The sequence below is a fragment of the Mustela nivalis genome, assembly GCF_964662115.1.
Source record: "Mustela nivalis genome assembly, chromosome: X".
Lineage (NCBI taxonomy): Eukaryota > Metazoa > Chordata > Mammalia > Carnivora > Mustelidae > Mustela > Mustela nivalis.
The window spans coordinates 38,911,395-38,928,278 of NC_139040.1; the positions used below are offsets into that span (position 1 = coordinate 38,911,395).

General features: G+C 37.2%; 1 pseudogene across 1 annotated transcript in view; it reads right to left on the reverse strand.

Annotated features, from left to right (window-relative positions):
* The window catches only part of LOC309855876 (NACHT, LRR and PYD domains-containing protein 12-like), a 64,020-nt pseudogene that overhangs the window by 11,365 nt on the left and 35,771 nt on the right, over nt 1-16,884 (reverse strand). The window lies entirely within an intron of this gene.

Consider the following 16,884-nt stretch of genomic DNA (forward strand, 5'->3'; position numbering starts at 1 on the left):
CAGTCCCTAGAGATGAATGTCCTTGGCAAAATTCCAGAGTCAACCAGGGCAAGGAGGAGCAAGTAGCATTTGGTGAGCCGGAGAAGGAACACATAGGAGAGCTTCTTTCTCATGTAACAAAGGATACGGTGGACACAGTGGACATCTTTGGGAAGGAAGGGTGTCATGGGAAGAAAAGCTGGGGAGAAGTAGCACAAAGTAATATGAGAATATGAGAGGTGACTGCAGTAAGGTTGCCTGCCCTCCAAACTGCTGAGGAGGAGGCAGAGCTGGTCTCTTGGGAAAAGGTTCTGTTGCCCTGACTACGAACAGCATAATAGAGTATTTAGCTTTGAACCTTTTTTGAAGAAAAATGACTTTTGTAATCGATGTATATAACCATACATACATTGTATGTATACAATGTTTCATATATATGAATTAATCGTTAAACACTACATCAAAAACTAATGATGTACTATATGGTTGCTAACTGAACTGGATTTAAGAAAAAAAAGTTACCCTTCAAAAAAAGTCAACATTTCATGTAATAGATTTTTTTTTATTGTGGTAAAATGTGCCATTTTAACCATTTGAAAGTGTACAGTTCAGGGGCACTTGGTACAATCATAATGAATAATATTATTTATTTATTTATTCATTTATGTATTTATTTTGCGTGATAAATTGGATATATGATCCATTTTTATTTTGGGGTTTTGATTTTTTTGAATTTAAATTCAATTAGCAAAGGTACAGGGCATCATTAGCTTTTGATATAATGTTCAACAATTCATTAGTTGAGTATATCACAAAGTGTGCATGATATGATGAATACATAATTTTAAACAAGAAAATGGGGGGGGGTGCACCTATGATGATGGCCAGTAATGGGAACCTGGTGGCTTTCACTGTTCTCACAGTTCCAAATGCAGTGAAAATATAGGGTTGGGCTGCTTCAGACTAGGTGCTGGCTGAGGTACATGTGATCTTGAAGCATCTGGTGGCTCTTGTTTTTAGGCTCTGAGTTGGGTGCCCATCCTTTTAGTTCACTTAAAGAGGAAGCATAAGTCAATGTTCAGTCTAATTCCTTCCTTCTGCCTCTGAAGAGGCCAATAACATACTATTCTGAGCCACAGAAGTTAATGCAGCCTCTACTAGCCTTGTTTCCCAAACTAGAAAATGAAGTAATGACTCTGGGACTATTACTATTACCATATATTATATATATATATATATATATATATATATATATATATATATATGTGTGTGTGTGTGTGTGTGTGTGTGTGTGTGTGTGTAACATTTGCATACTGCCTGGCACATAGTATCCTCTCAATAATTGGTTGTAATTATCATTATTATGTATGGTTCTGATCCAACTATGCCTTCTATTAGATCTATTAGAATGGAGGATGTATCCCTTCTGTTCAATTGTAATCATGTTAAGTGCAAGGACTGTGGGTATTCATTTTTTTGTATCCTATAGGTCCAGCACCTAATAGGAAGTGCATATGCATTTGTTGAATGAAATAATTGTTCTTTTATGTCTACTTCCTTCTTTCTCCAACCCTAGACTGAGTCTACATGAAGAAGTATGTTTGTTAACACAAGTTTTGGTGTTAGACAGGTTTGAATTTTGGTTCTGCCATTTACTACCTCTGGGACCTTTAGCAAATTACTTGACACTCAGCATCTCATATATAACATGAAGAAAATAAACATATACTTCACAGAATTAAACAAGAAAATATAATGCATAGAAAACCCTAAATAGTCCATCAGAAAACTATTTGAAGTAACAAGTTCAGTGAAGTTGCAGGATACAAAATTAATACACAGAAATCTGTTGCATTACTGTACTAATAACAAAGTGGGAAAATTAAGAAAACAATCTACAGTTGCACCAAAAATATTAAAACATCCAGGAATAAACTTAACTAAGAAGGTTAAAAACATGTATTCTGAAATCTATAAATACTGATGGAAGAAATCGGAGACAACACAAACAAAATGGAAAAGCATACAATCCTCGTGGATTAAAAGAATTAAATTGTTAAAATGTCCACACTACCCAAAGTAATCTACAGATTCAAGGCAATCCTTATTAAAATAGCAGTAGTATTTTTCATAGAACTAAAACAAATACTATTAAAATTTCTAGGAAACCACAAAAGACTCTAAATACCCAAAGCAATCATGAGGAAGAACAAAGCTGGAAGTATCATAGTCCCAGATATCAAACTCTACTACAAAGCTGTAGTAATCAAAAGTGTATGGTACTGGCACAAAAACAGACAACTGGATCAATGAAACAAAATCGATAGTCCAGAATAACCTCATGCCTAGATGGTCAACTAATCTATGACAAAGGAAGCAAAAATATACAATGGGAAAAAAAAGAGACAGTATCTTCAATAAATGGTCTTGGGAAAACTGGAAGCTATATGCAAAAGAAAGAAACAGGACCCCTTTCTCGCACCATACACAAAAATAAACTCAAAATGGATTATGGACCTAAATGCTGAGATATGAATCATAAAATTCATAGAAGAAAACATAGTAATCTGACTTCAGCCTTAGCAACATTTGCCTAGATAGGGAAAAAGGGAAAAAAGAAGCAAAAATAAACTATTGGGACTATACTAAAATAAAAAGCTTTGCACAGTGAAGGAAAGCATGAACAAAATGAAAAAGCAAACTACTGAATAGTAGAAGATATTTGCAAATGATAAGTCTGATAAGGAGTTAATATTCAAAATATACAAAGAACTTATACAACTGAACACACACAAAAAAACAAACAATCTGATGAACAAATGGGCAAAGAAACTGAATAAACCTCTTTTCCAAAGAAGACGTGCAGATGGCCAATAGACACATGAATATATGCTCAACATCACTCATCATCAGAGAAATGCAAATCAAAACCACAAAGAGAGGGGTGCCTGGGTGGCTCAGTCTGTTAAGCATCTGGCTTCAGCTCAGGTCATGATCTCAGTGTCCTGGCATCTGGCCTGTGCTAGGCTCTACACTAAGCAGGGTGTCTGCTCATCCCTCTCCCTCTGTACCTCCCTCCACTTGTGCTCATGTGCTCTGTCTCTCAAATAAATAAATAAAATCTTAAAAAAAAACACCACAATGTGATACCACCTTACACCTGTCAGAATGGCTAGGATCGAAAATATAAGAAATAACAAATGTTGATGAGGATGTGGAGAAAAAGGAACCCTTGTGCTCTACTGGGAGAATGTAAATTGATACAGCCACTTTGGAAAACAGTATCAAGTTTCCTCAAAATATTAGAAATGGAAATATCACACAGTCAAGTAATGCTACTACTGGATATTTATCCAAAGAAAACAAAAACCCTAATTTGAAAGATACATGCAGCCCTATATTTATTTCAGCATTATTTACAATAGCCAAGATATGGAAGCAACCTAAAAGTCAGTCCATAGATAAGTGGATAAAGAAGATATGGTAATACACACACGCGCGCGCGCGCACACACACACACACACACACACACAACTGATTATCACTAAACCATAAAAGAATGAGATCTTGCCATCTGCAAACAACATGGGTGAAACTAGAGGATATTATGCTAGGTGAAATAAGTCATACAGAGAAAGACATACACTGTATGATTTCACTTATATGTGGAATCTAAAAAACAAACAAAAAAGCAGAAACAGACCCATATATACAGAGAACAAACTGATGATTGTCAGAGGGCAGGGGGATGGGAAAGATGGAGAAAATGGGTTAAAGGTAGTGGGAGGTACAAGCTTCCAGGTATGAAATGAATAAGTCATTGGGATGAAAGATACAGCACGGGGAATCTTGTCAGTGGTGTTGTACTGGTGTTGTATGATGGCAGGTGGTAGCTACATCTGTAAGCACAGCATAAGATGTGGAGTCACCGTGAAACTAACCTGAAACTAACATAACATTTTGTGTCAACTCTACTTCCATAATAAAGAGTAAAGAGCAAAAGAAAATACAGTAAAACTGCCTGTCACAACTAAGTGCTTGAACAGTAATAATTTCTACTACTACTATTATTACTATTATTAATTATTATCTGTTTATTTTGGGAAAGGAGCCATACCTCCCTGACCCCTTCTGATGATGATTACAGAATGGCTTGGTGAGGAGTGTGACATATTCACACAGGGAATGAGACTTTTTCAAGGAAGATTTCCAGGCGTTGGAAAAGCAAGAATGAGACAAGTGGGCAAAAGAAACTGAATCGACCTTAAATACAACTGGGAAGCATGTGACATTTGTTTGTGGTGTTGCCCTTCCTTGCCCAGGTCATTACCACCAATTTAGGCTTTTACTCATATGCCCAGACCAGGGCTGGCATGTTGTTTGACAATGCTCCAGAACCTTCCCCTTTCCTTTCCTCACCACCAAAGCTCACTTGCTCTGTATGTTCTAGACTCTGGGGAACAAATCAGAAACTAATCTACTAATCTGAGGTCAAATGTTAATAGGCTGCTTCCAGGTTCTTGTTTTTTCATGAAAGAGACTGACTTTGGTGAAAATTGCAGGTCTGAGGGGGGTAGGTAGGGAAGAATCGGGCAGATCTTTAGTCAGAGAAAACTTTCCCATGCTGCATAGGACAACTGTTTGCTCAGCCCTTGGATGGAGTGAGCCTTGAACAGAAGAAAAGTAAAACCAAGTGGAATGGGCACATCCTTCCCAGTAAACTCCTTTGATGTCCTCAAAGGGCTAAGAAGCACTTCAAACACTTTGAAGTAAACACTTCAAAGTTGCATCCATTCCCTTTAGCATTCACACCCATTATCACAGTCTTTTTTTAAACCCTTCTGAGGCTTCTCCAACCCCTGCCTGCCTCAGATCCAGAGTCTGTTTCCACCTATAGTTGCCATCAGCTGGTATACCAAACTCTACAGCTCCCACCATCTTTTGGCCTCCATTTGAATTGTAGGCCTGCCTCTCTCCAATCACCTACCACCAGTGGGCATTTCTCAATCACTTACTGTATATAAGATTTGTCATTCCTCCTAGCTACTATTTATATTATGTAATGTGTGGGCTTTTATGCACTGTGCCACTAGTTATCTCACAGAAAAAGATCTATTTGGGCTATTTCCCCTCAAAAAGAGATAGTTTTCAATTGATTTACACACCTGGTTCCTTTTTCTTTTTTAAATGTGCAAACACTAGAATGATCAACCATTCTTGCTTTCCCAGGACTGAGGAGTTCCCTGGGATGTTCAGGAATCAAAAGTATAGACAAACTGGGAGGGCTGATTACCCTTAAACATTTATTGCCTGCCCACAGTTTACCTACAATAACCTTGGGCACTGATGGTTTGTCTTCTGGGTCAGCCTTAAATGAATTCCAGGGCAAGTAATGATTCAAGGCAGATAACTGCTGCTTAAATGTTTAACAACCTGATCTCTGGTGGGAGTGGGGAGAGCTCTATATGTTTCATTTGCTGAGTTCTGTAGTATAAACACTGCCACCGTAGCCAATTTCAAGCCACAAAGGTGATGTTATTGAACATGTACTAGAGAATAGAAGCAGAGTACAAGACCATCATTTAACATTTCCACCACAAGCTTCTGAGGAGCAAGATGGCAGAGGAGTAGGAGACCTAAATATCCTCAGGTCCCAGGAATTTGGTTAGACAGTTATCAAACCATTCTGTACACTTACAAACTCAACAGGAGCTAAAAAGGAATAAGAACCACAATTCTAGGAACAGAAAATCGACCACCTTCCAGAAGGTAGGACAGGCAGAGAAGTGAATCCGAGGTGATATACGGGAAGATAAACCGCAGGGGGAGGGGCTGGCTCCCAGCAAGTGGTAGAGCAGTGGAGCACAAAATCAGAACTTTTAGAAATCTGCTCCACTGAGGAACATCACTCCAGAGCCTAAGCAGTGGGTGGAGCCCTCCCAGAGACAGTGTGGTCTCAGGACCCACAGGGTCATAGAAAGATCAGGGGTGCCTGAGTGCAGCAGAGACCCCAGGTATCAGAGTGAGGAAACCAGCTGCAGGGATGGAGCTGAGGAGGGGCTCCCAGATCGGGGTTACCTTAAACTGTGATCCGTGGCACAATTGGACCACTGCTTTTTTTTTTTTCTCTTTCTTTTTTTTATTTTATTTTTATTTTTTTATAAACATATATTTTTATCCCCAGGGGTACAGGTCTGTGAATCACCAGGCTTACACACTTCACAGCACTCACCAAAGCGCATACCCTCCCCAATGTCCATAATCCCACCCCCTTCTCCCAAACCCCCTCCCCCCAGCAACCCTCAGTTTGTTTTGTGAGATTAAGAGTCACTTATGGTTTGTCTCCCTCCCAATCCCATCTTGTTTCATTGATTCTTCTCCTACCCACTTAAGCCCCCATGTTGCATCACCACTTCCTCATATCAGGGAGATCATATGATAGTTGTCTTTCTCTGCTTGACTTATTTCGCTAAGCATGATACGCTCTAGTTCCATCCATGTTGTTGCAAATGGCAAGATTTCATTTCTTTTGATGGCTGCATAGTATTCCATTGTGTATATATACCACCTCTTCTTGATCCATTCATCTGTTGATGGACATCTAGGTTCTTTCCATAGTTTGGCTATTGTGGACATTGCTGCTATAAACATTCGGGTGCACGTGCCCCTTTGTATCACTACGTTTGTATCTTTAGGGTAAATACCCAGTAGTGCAATTGCTGGGTCATAGGGCAGTTCTATTTTCAACATTTTGAGGAAACTCCATGCTGTTTTCCAGAGTGGTTGCACCGGCTTGCATTCCCACCAACAGTGTAGGAGGGTTCCCCTTTCTCCACATCCTCGCCAGCATCTATCATTTCCTGACTTGTTGATTTTAGCCATTCTGACTGGTGTGAGGTGATATCTCATTGTGGTTTTGATTTGTATTTCCCTGATGCCGAGTGATATGGAGCACTTTTTCATGTGTCTGTTGGCCATCTGGATGTCTTCTTTGCAGAAATGTCTGTTCATGTCCTCTGCCCATTTCTTGATTGGATTATTTGTTCTTTGGGTGTTGAGTTTGCTAAGTTCTTTATAGATTCTGGACACTAGTCCTTTATCTGATATGTCGTTTGCAAATATCTTCTCCCATTCTGTCAGTTGTCTTTTGATTTTGTTAACTGTTTCCTTTGCTGTGCAAAAGCTTTTGATCTTGATGAAATCCCAATAGTTCATTTTTGCCCTTGCTTCCCTTGCCTTTGGCGATGTTCCTAGGAAGATGTTGCTGTGGCAGAGGTCGAAGAGGTTGCTGCCTGTGTTCTCCTCAAGGATTTTGATGGATTCCTTTCTCACATTGAGGTCCTTCATCCATTTTGAGTCTATTTTCATGTGTGGTGTAAGGAAATGGTCCAATTTCATTTTTATGCATGTGGCTGTCCAATTTTCCCAGCACCATTTATTGAAGAGGCTGTCTTTTTTCCATTGGACATTCTTACTGCTTTGTCGAAGATTAGTTGACCATAGAGTTGAGGGTCTATTTCTGGGCTCTCTATTCTGTTCCATTGATCTATGTGTCTGTTTTTGTGCCAGTAACATGCTGTCTTGATGATGACAGCTTTGTGATAGAGCTTGAAGTCTGGAATTGTGATGCCACCAACCTTGGCTTTCTTTTTCAATATCCCTTTGGCTATTCAAGGTCTTTTCTGGTTCCATATAAATTTTAGCATTATTTGTTCCATTTCTTTGAAAAAGATGGATGGTACTTTGATAGGAATTGCATTAAATGTATAGATTGCTTTAGGTAGCATAGACATTTTCACAATATTTATTCTTCCAATCCAGGAGCATGGAACATTTTTCCATTTCTTTGTGTCTTCTTCAATTTCTTTCATGAGTACTCTATAGTTTTCTGAGTATAGATTCTGTGCCTCTTTGGTTAGGTTTATTCCTAGGTATCTTATGGTTTGGGGTGTAATTGTAAATGGGATTGACTCCTTAATTTCTCTTTCTTATGTCTTGTTATTGGTGTAGAGAAATGCAACTGATTTCTGTGCATTGATTTTATATCCTGACACTTTACTGAATTCCTGTACAAGTTCTAGCAGTTTTGGAGTGGAGTCTTTTGGGTTTTCCACATATAGTGTCATATCATCTGTGAAGAGTGATAATTTGACTTCTCCTTTGCCAATTTGGATGCCTTTAATTTCCTTTTGTTGTCTGATTGCTGAGGCTAGGATTTCTAGTACTATGTTGAATAGCAGTGGTGATAATGGACATCGCTGCCGTGTTCCTGACCTTAGCGGAAAAGCTTTCAGTTTTTCTCTATTGAGAATGATATTTGCGGTGGGTTTTTCATAGATGGCTTTGATGATATTGAGGTATGTGCCCTCTATCCCTACACTTTGAGGAGTTTTGATCAGGAAGGGATGCTGTACTTTGTCAAATGCTTTTTCAGCATCTATTGAGAGTATCATATGGTTCTTGTTCTTTCTTTTATTGATGTTTTTCAACCAACTTCTTACCAATTCCTTTTTTGGAATCTTACCCTTTATCCTGTTTACCCTTATTTGTGTGTGTGTGTATATATATTTATATATATTTTTTCTTTCTTTAAAATTTTGGGAGGTAGTTTCTTCTAATACACCAAAATACACCCAAAATCCAGTGTGTGGTTCTGTTCTATTCACAAGTTTTTTTTTTCTTTTTTCCCCTTTTCTTCTCCCCCTGGTTACAGGTTTCTTCTGATTTGGTTAGTGTGTATTTTTCTGGGGTCATTGCTACTTTTTAGTATTTTGTTCTCTCATTCATCTATTCTTATCTGGATAAAATGACAAGGCAGGAAAACTCCCACAGAAAGAAGAACAAGAGGTAGTACCTGGGGCACCTGGGTGGCTCAGTGGGTTAAAGCCTCTGCCTTCGGCTCAGGTCATGATCCCAGGGTCCTGGGATTGAGCCCCGTGTTGGGCTCTCTGCTCCGCAGGGAGCCTGCTTCCCCCTCTCTCTTTGCTTGCCTCTCTGCCTATTGGTGATTTCTGTCTGTCAAATAAATAAATAAAATCTTTTAAAAAAAAAGAGGTAGTACCTATGGCTAGGAACCTAAACAATATGGAAATTACTAATATGTTAGAACTAGAGTTCAGAATGATGATTATCAAGGTGTTAGCTGGACTTGAAGAAAGCATGGAAGATAATAGAGAATCCCTTTCTGGAAAAATAAAATCCCTTTTTGGAGAAATAAAAGAATAAAGATGAAATTTTTAAAAAGCTATTAATAAGGTGCAATTAAAAATGGAGGCTCTTACAAGGATAAATGAGGCAGAAAAAAGAATTAGTGATATAGAAGACCAAATGATGGAGAATAAAGAAGTTGAGAAAAAGAGAGATAAACAACTACTAGACCACAAGAGAAGAATTCGAGAGATAAGTGATACCATAAGACAAAACAATATTAGAATAATTGGCATCCCAGAAGAAGAAGAAAGAGAGAGAGGGGAGGAAGGTATATTGGAGAAAATTATAACAGAGAAGTTCCCTAATTTGGCAAAGGGAATAAGCATCAAAATCCAGGAGGCACAGAGAACCACCCTCAAAATAAATAAAATAGGTCCACACCCTGTCATATAATAGTAAAACTTACAAGTCTCAGAGACAAAGAGAAAATCCTGAAAGCAGCTCAGGACAAGAGGTCTGTGACATACAATGGTAGAAATATTAGATTGGCAGTAGAACTATCCACAGAGACCTGGCAGGCCAGAAAGGACTGGTATGATATATTCAGAGCACTAAATGAGAAAAATATGCAGCCAAGAATATTATATCTAGCTAGGCTGTTCATTGAAAATAGAAGGAGAAATAAAAAGCTCCCAGGACTAACAAAATTTAAAGAATTTGTGAGCATCAAACCAACTCTAAGGAAATATTGAAAGGGGACCTCTAGGCAAAGAGAGAGCCTAAAAGTAACAGACCAGAAAGGAACAGAGACAATATTCAGTAACAGTCACCTTACAGAAAATACAATGACACTAAATTCATATCTTTCAATAGTTACCCTGAATGTAAATGGGCCAAATGCCTCAATAAAAAGACATAGCGTATCAGAATGGATAAAAAGACAAGAGTCATGATATACTGTCTGCAAGAAACTCATTTTAGACCAAAAGACACTTCCAGATTTAAAGTGAGAGGGTAAAAAACAATTTACCATGCTAATGGACATCAAAAGAAAGCTGGGGTGGCAAACCTTATATCAGATCAATTATTTTAAGCCAAAAACTATAATAAGAGATGAGGAAGGACACTATATCATACTCAAAGGGTCTGTCCAATAAGAAGATATAAGAATTTTAAATATCTATGCCCCTAACATGGGAGCAGCCAATTATATAAACCAATTAATAACAAAATCAAAGAAACACATCAACAACAATACAATAATAGTAGGGGACCTTAACATCCCCCTCACTGAAATGGACAGATCATCTAATTAAAAGATTAGCAAGGGAATAGAGGCTTTAAATGATACACTGGACCAGAGGGACATCACAATATATTTAGAACATTCCATCTAAAAGCAATAGAATACACATTCTTCTCTAGTTCACATGGAACAATCTACAGAATAGATCACATCCTGAGTCACAAATCAGGTCTCAACTGGTACCAAAGGATTGGTAACATTCCCTGCATATTTTCAGACCACAATGCTTTGAAACTAGAACTCAACCACAAGAGGAAAATTGAAAAGAACTCAAATCAGCAGCATGGAGGCTAAAGAGCATCCTATTAAGAATGAATGAGGCGACTAGGAAATTAAAGAAGAATTTTTAAAATTCATAGAAACAAATGAAAATGAAAACACAAAAGTTCAAAATCTTTGGGATACAGCAAAGGTAGTACTGAGAGAAAAGTATATAGCAATACAAACCTTTCTCAAGAAACAAGAAAGGCCTCAAGTACACAGCTTAACCCTACACCTAAAGAAGTTGGAGAAAGAATAGCAAAGAAAGCCTAAACCCAGCAGGAGAAGGGAAATAATAAAGATTAAAGCAGAAATCAATGAACTAGAAACCAAAAGAACAGTTGAAAAAAATCAAAGAAACTAGGAGCTGGTTCTTTGAAAGAATTAATAAGATTGATAAACTGCTGGCCAGACTTATCAAAAAGAAAAGAGAAAGTACCCAAATTAATAAAATCATGAATGAAAGAGGAAAGATCACAACCAACACACAAGAAATACAAACAATTATAAGAACATATTATAAGCAAGTATATACCAGCAAATTTGACAATCTGGAAGAAACAGGTGCATTCCTAGCTACCAAAACTAAACTACCAAAACTGAACCAGGAAGAAACAGAAAACCTGAACATACCCATAACTAATAAGGAGATTGAAGAAGTCATTGAAAATCCCCCAACAAACAAGAGCCCAGGGCCAGACCATTTAAAGAATAATTAATACCTATTCTCCTGAAACTATTCCAAAAAATAAAAATGGAAGGGAAACTTCCAAACCCATTTTATGAGGCTAGCATTACCTTGATCCTAAAACCACACAAAGACCCCATCAAAAAGGACAATTACTGACCAATATCCTTGAAGAACACAGATGCAAAAAGTCTCTCATCCAATGGTACATTTAAAGGATTATTCATCACGACCAAGTGGGATTTATTCCTGGGCTGCAAGGTTGGTTCAACATCTACAATCAATCAATGTGATACAATACATTGATAAAAGAGAGAGCAAGAACCATATCATACTTTCAATAGATGCTGAAATAGTATTTGGCAAAGTACAGCATCCTTTCTTGATCAAAATTCTTCACAGGGTAGGGACAGCAGGAACATACCTCAGTATCATAAAAAGCCATCTATGAAAAACCCACACTGAATATCATTCTCAATGGGGAAAAACTGAGAGCTTTTCCCCTAAGGTCAGGAATACAGCAAGGATATCCACTATCACCACGGTTATTCCACATAGTACTAGAAGTCCTAGCCTCAGCAATCAGACAATAAAAAGAAATAAAAGTCATCCAAATCAGCAAAGAAGTCAAACTCTTTTTGCAGATGATATGATACTTTATGTGGAACACCCAAAAGACACCACTCCAAAACTGCTAGAACTCATAAGGAATTCAGTAAAGTGTCAGGATATAAAATCAATGCACAGAAATCAGTTGCATTTCCATATACCAACAAGACAGAAGAAAGAGAAATTAAGGAGTCAATCCATTTATAACTGCACCCCAAACCATAAGATACCTAGGAATAAACCTAACCAAAGAGGCAAAGAATCCATACTCAGAAAACTATAGAGTACTCATGAGAGAAATTGAGGAAGACACAAAGAAATGGAAAAGTGTTCCATGCTCCTGGATTGCAAGAACAAATATTGTGAAAATGTCTATGCTACTCAAAGCAATCTACACGTTTAATGCAATCCCTATAAAAATACCACCAATTTTTTTCAAAGAAATGGAACAAATAATCCCCAAATTTATATGGAACTAGAAAAGACCCCGAATAGCCAAAGGAATGTTGAACAAGAAAACCAAAGTTGGCGGCATCACAATTGCAGACTTCAAACTCTATTACAAAGCTGTAATCGTCAAGACAGTATGGTGCTGGCACACAAAGAAACATATATGTGATCAATGGAACAGAATAGAGAGGCCAGAAATAGACCCTCAACTCTATGGTCAACTAATCTTTGACAAAGCAGGAAAGAATGTCCAATGGAAAAGAGACAGTCACTTCAACAAATGGTGTTGGTAAAATTGGACAGTGACATGCAGAAGAATGAAACTGGGCCATTTCCTTACACCACATAAAAAGTAGACTCAAAATGGATAAAAGACCACAATGTGAGACAGGAATCCATCAAAATTCTTGAGGAGAACACAGGCAGTAACCTCTTTGACCTCAGCCATGGCAACTTCTTCCTAGAAACATTGCCAAAGACAAGGGAAGCAAGGGCAAAAATGAACTATTGGAACTTCATCAAGATCAAAAGCTTTTGCACAGCAAAGGAAACAGTTAACAAAACCAAAAAAAAAAAAACCAACCAACAGAATGGGAGAAGATATTTGCAAATGACATATCAGATAAATGGCTAGTATCCAAAATCTATAAAGAACTTATCAAATTCAACACCCCAAAAACACATAATCCAATCAAGAAATGGGCAGAAGACATGAACAGACATTTCTGCAAAAAAGACATCCAAATGGCCAACAGACACATGAAAAAGTGCTCAACGTCACTCGCCATCAGAGAAATATAAATCAAAACCACAATGAGATACCACCTTACACCAGTCAGAATGACTAAAATTAACAAGTCAGGAAATGACATGTTGGTGAGGATGCCCCAAGATACAACAGAAGTGAAAACCTCAAGAGCACAGATAGTAAAATGTAGCAAAATAATTAGGAAGTGGTGTGTTCAGCATATTTATGATCATTATTTTAATACAAATTTATTTAATTGCAAGTTTATATCATTTAATTTCTAATAATGGCTTTAATAACTGACTTTAAAACTTTCTGAAAATGTAACCACCAATATTCATGAGTCAGTACAAACCAGTTCCAGCATGTCATTGAAAGAATCCTAGGGAAGTCACTCCTTTTCACCATGTCCATGTCTCTTTCCCAGGGGTATGCCACAAATGATTGAAAATCCACCATTTGCTTTATTCCTTTAAATCTATAAAGAACTTATCAAATTCAACACCCCAAAAACACATAATCCAATCAAGAAATGGGCAGATCAAATGCCTTTGATATACTAAGGAAATCACTACATGGATTAAAGATACTTAAACTCTAATACCAGTCTTATGAATTTGCTGTGTGATCTTGCCCTCTTTGGACCCCAGGTTCCTTATCCATACAAGAAGGGGGTCAAACAACTGATCTTCTTAAATAAGTCTTTCAGACATGCTTGTGTGTGTGTGTCTGTGTGTGTGTATGAGCACACACATATGCATGTGTGTGTTTACAGCTCTATTAAATAAATATCTATTTACATAAAATAAGCTAAATATATTTAAAAAGAAAAATTTGATGAATTTTGACTGAAATCACCGCCACAAACAAGATAATGAACATATCCATCACCTCCAAATATTTTTGTGCCCCTTTGTAATGCATCCCTTCCTCTACCCAACTCTGTTGCTGGGTAACCACTACTCTGATATTATAATACTTTGAATTTTCTAGAACTTTATAAAAAATGGAATCATATAGTATATGTGTATTCCGTTCTTATATTTATTATTTCATATCTTCTGCTTGTTTTGAATTAAAATTTTTCTTTTTTAAGTTTCTTATTGAGGAAGCTGAAGTCATTGATTTAAGATCTTTCTTTTCTAATATAGTCATTTGGCGCTATAAATGTCCCTCTAAGCACTGTTCTAGCTATATTCTACAAATTTGTATGTCTCATATTTTCATATCACTCAGTTTAAAATACTTTCAAATTTTTCTTTTAGACTTACTCTCGAGCGATAGATTATTTAGAAATATGTTATTTTCCAAATATTCAGAGAATTTCCCATATCTCTTTCTTTTACCGATTTTTAATTTAACACCGTTGTGGTCAGAGAACACATTTCATATGACTTGAATCCTTTAACTTTATTGAGACTTATTATACAGCAGAGATATGGTCTGTCTTGGTAAATGTTCAACGTGGGTTTGTAAAGAATATGTTTTCTGTTGTTGGTGGGCTGAGTGTTGTGTAGGTGTCAATTAGGTCAAATTTATTACTTGTGTTATTCAAATCATCTACATATTTTTGCTTATTTTCTGTCTCCTTGGTTTGTCAATTAGTGAGAAAGATGTTGAAGTCTCTAAAATTGTGGATTTGTCTGTTTTTCATTGCTCAGTCAGTTTTTGCTTCATGTATTTTGAATGTGTTATTTAGGTTCATATATTTTTGGGTTTGTCATGTCCTAATGACAAATTAACCACTTTATTGTTATAAAATAGCCCTCTGTATTTCTGATAATATTCTTTGCTGGCAATCTGCTTTATCCAATAATATAGTCACTCCAGCTTTTTAAAAATCAGTGTTAACATGGTGTATCTTTTCCCTACCTTTTATGTTTAACCTATTTGTGTTTTTATTTAAAGTGGGTTTCCTATAGCCAGCATATGGTTGTGGGTTTTTTTTTTAATTTTGTATTCTACCAATCTCAGCCTTTTAATTGGGTTGCTGTGAGACCATTAACTTTAATATGATTATTGATATTGTTCTGTTTAAAGCTACCATCTTGCTGTTTGTTTTTTATTTTTACCAACTCTGCTTGTTATCCAATATCTGAAAATGGCCATTTCATATATTTTGCCCATTTCTGAGTTGTTAATGTGGGAAGATGAATCCATTCACTGTTACTTCGTCATTGCTGGAAGTAGAAGTCCGTCATGTTTTGTTTTTCATAGATTTGTTATTTATATGTGTGCCAAATATGTTCTTCCAGCTAATCACTAGCCTTTTCATTTTATTTATGGATTTTTCTTGTAAAGATTTTTTTTTTTAAATTTTGATGTCAAATCTTGTATTCTTTTACTTTAGGCTTCTGTCATGCTTATATAAGCCTGCCCTGTATTTTATTCTAAATTGTCACATTTTGAAAAGAAGAAAAATAACTTCTTGGTATAAATCAGTTTTATTTTTAATATCAAGTTTATTAATTTTAAATTAATGCATGCACATGGTAAAAACATCAAGTAGAACATAAGGTTATAGGTAAAAACAGAAATTCCTTTTCTCTCACTGCTCCTGCTCATCAAATTCCTCTTGACAGAGATAACTCTAGTTAGCAATTTATTGCATACATTACTCCACACATATTCTGGACATATACATACACATGTATATTTATTTTTGGATACAAACAAGACACACACGAACATACACACAGAGAGAGTTCTGCAATCTTTCATTCAATATTATATCTTTAAGTTCTTAATGTGACTGAATTTTACCAGATGTTTGTTTACTAGACTGACAGAGGGACCAGGGCAGTTAGAGAAGATGGCAGGGGATGTGCACAGGAAAAGGCATATTCGTCTCTGTAAAGCCAAGATTTAGCACAACACCTGGCACATAATAATTCTCAATAAATAAGTCTTAAATAACTAAAGGGAAAGAACTTAAACAAAGTCTTGACCATTCTTCTCAGTCCAGATGTGGTCTCCTGACTGAAAGTTATTATCTCCCAGGGTAGCCAGGAACAACACGTGATGATGGATGAGGACATGGAACAGCTGGACCTCTCACTTCCAGTAACTACTCACTACGTGTCCCTTCTCCTGTTAGCTTTACTATCTCTGGCACACACATTTCGTTCAAATGCACAGTTAACGCTGACTACACAGCAGGAAAATCTGGGAGCTCAAAGACTACACAGCTGTTATATTGCATTTATACCCTCCTACAAATAGCCACCATTCCAGTACCTACTGTGCGTGTGTTGGCACCATGTTGGGAACAACCGCCCTGCAAGGTTAATGTCAATTTACCCCCATTTTGAAGATGAGAAAATAGAAACTGTAAGAGTCTGTGTGACTTATTTAGGGTCCCAGCACTAGTCAAGTAGCTTCCAGAGACAACGCTACACCTTAATCAAGTCAGCCTACCTTTCTGTCCAGCCCACACCACGTTCACCTATTTCATGGACTTCGTGCTGTTTTCTTTGCCTGGCATTCCCTCCCTCCACTCGTCTCATCTGGTGTTCTGTGGAAGCTAGGCAGAGAGAGAAGAATGGGGTCCTGTAGGAGTTGTGCTAGGCTATGTGATATGCTGCCAGGGGTGAGGAGGGAGTTGGCTATAGGAGTGCATGAATAAGAACAAACACATGAAGTAGGTATTAAAAGTTCAGAAAGGGAGCTGAACCTGGGAACTGGAGAGCACCC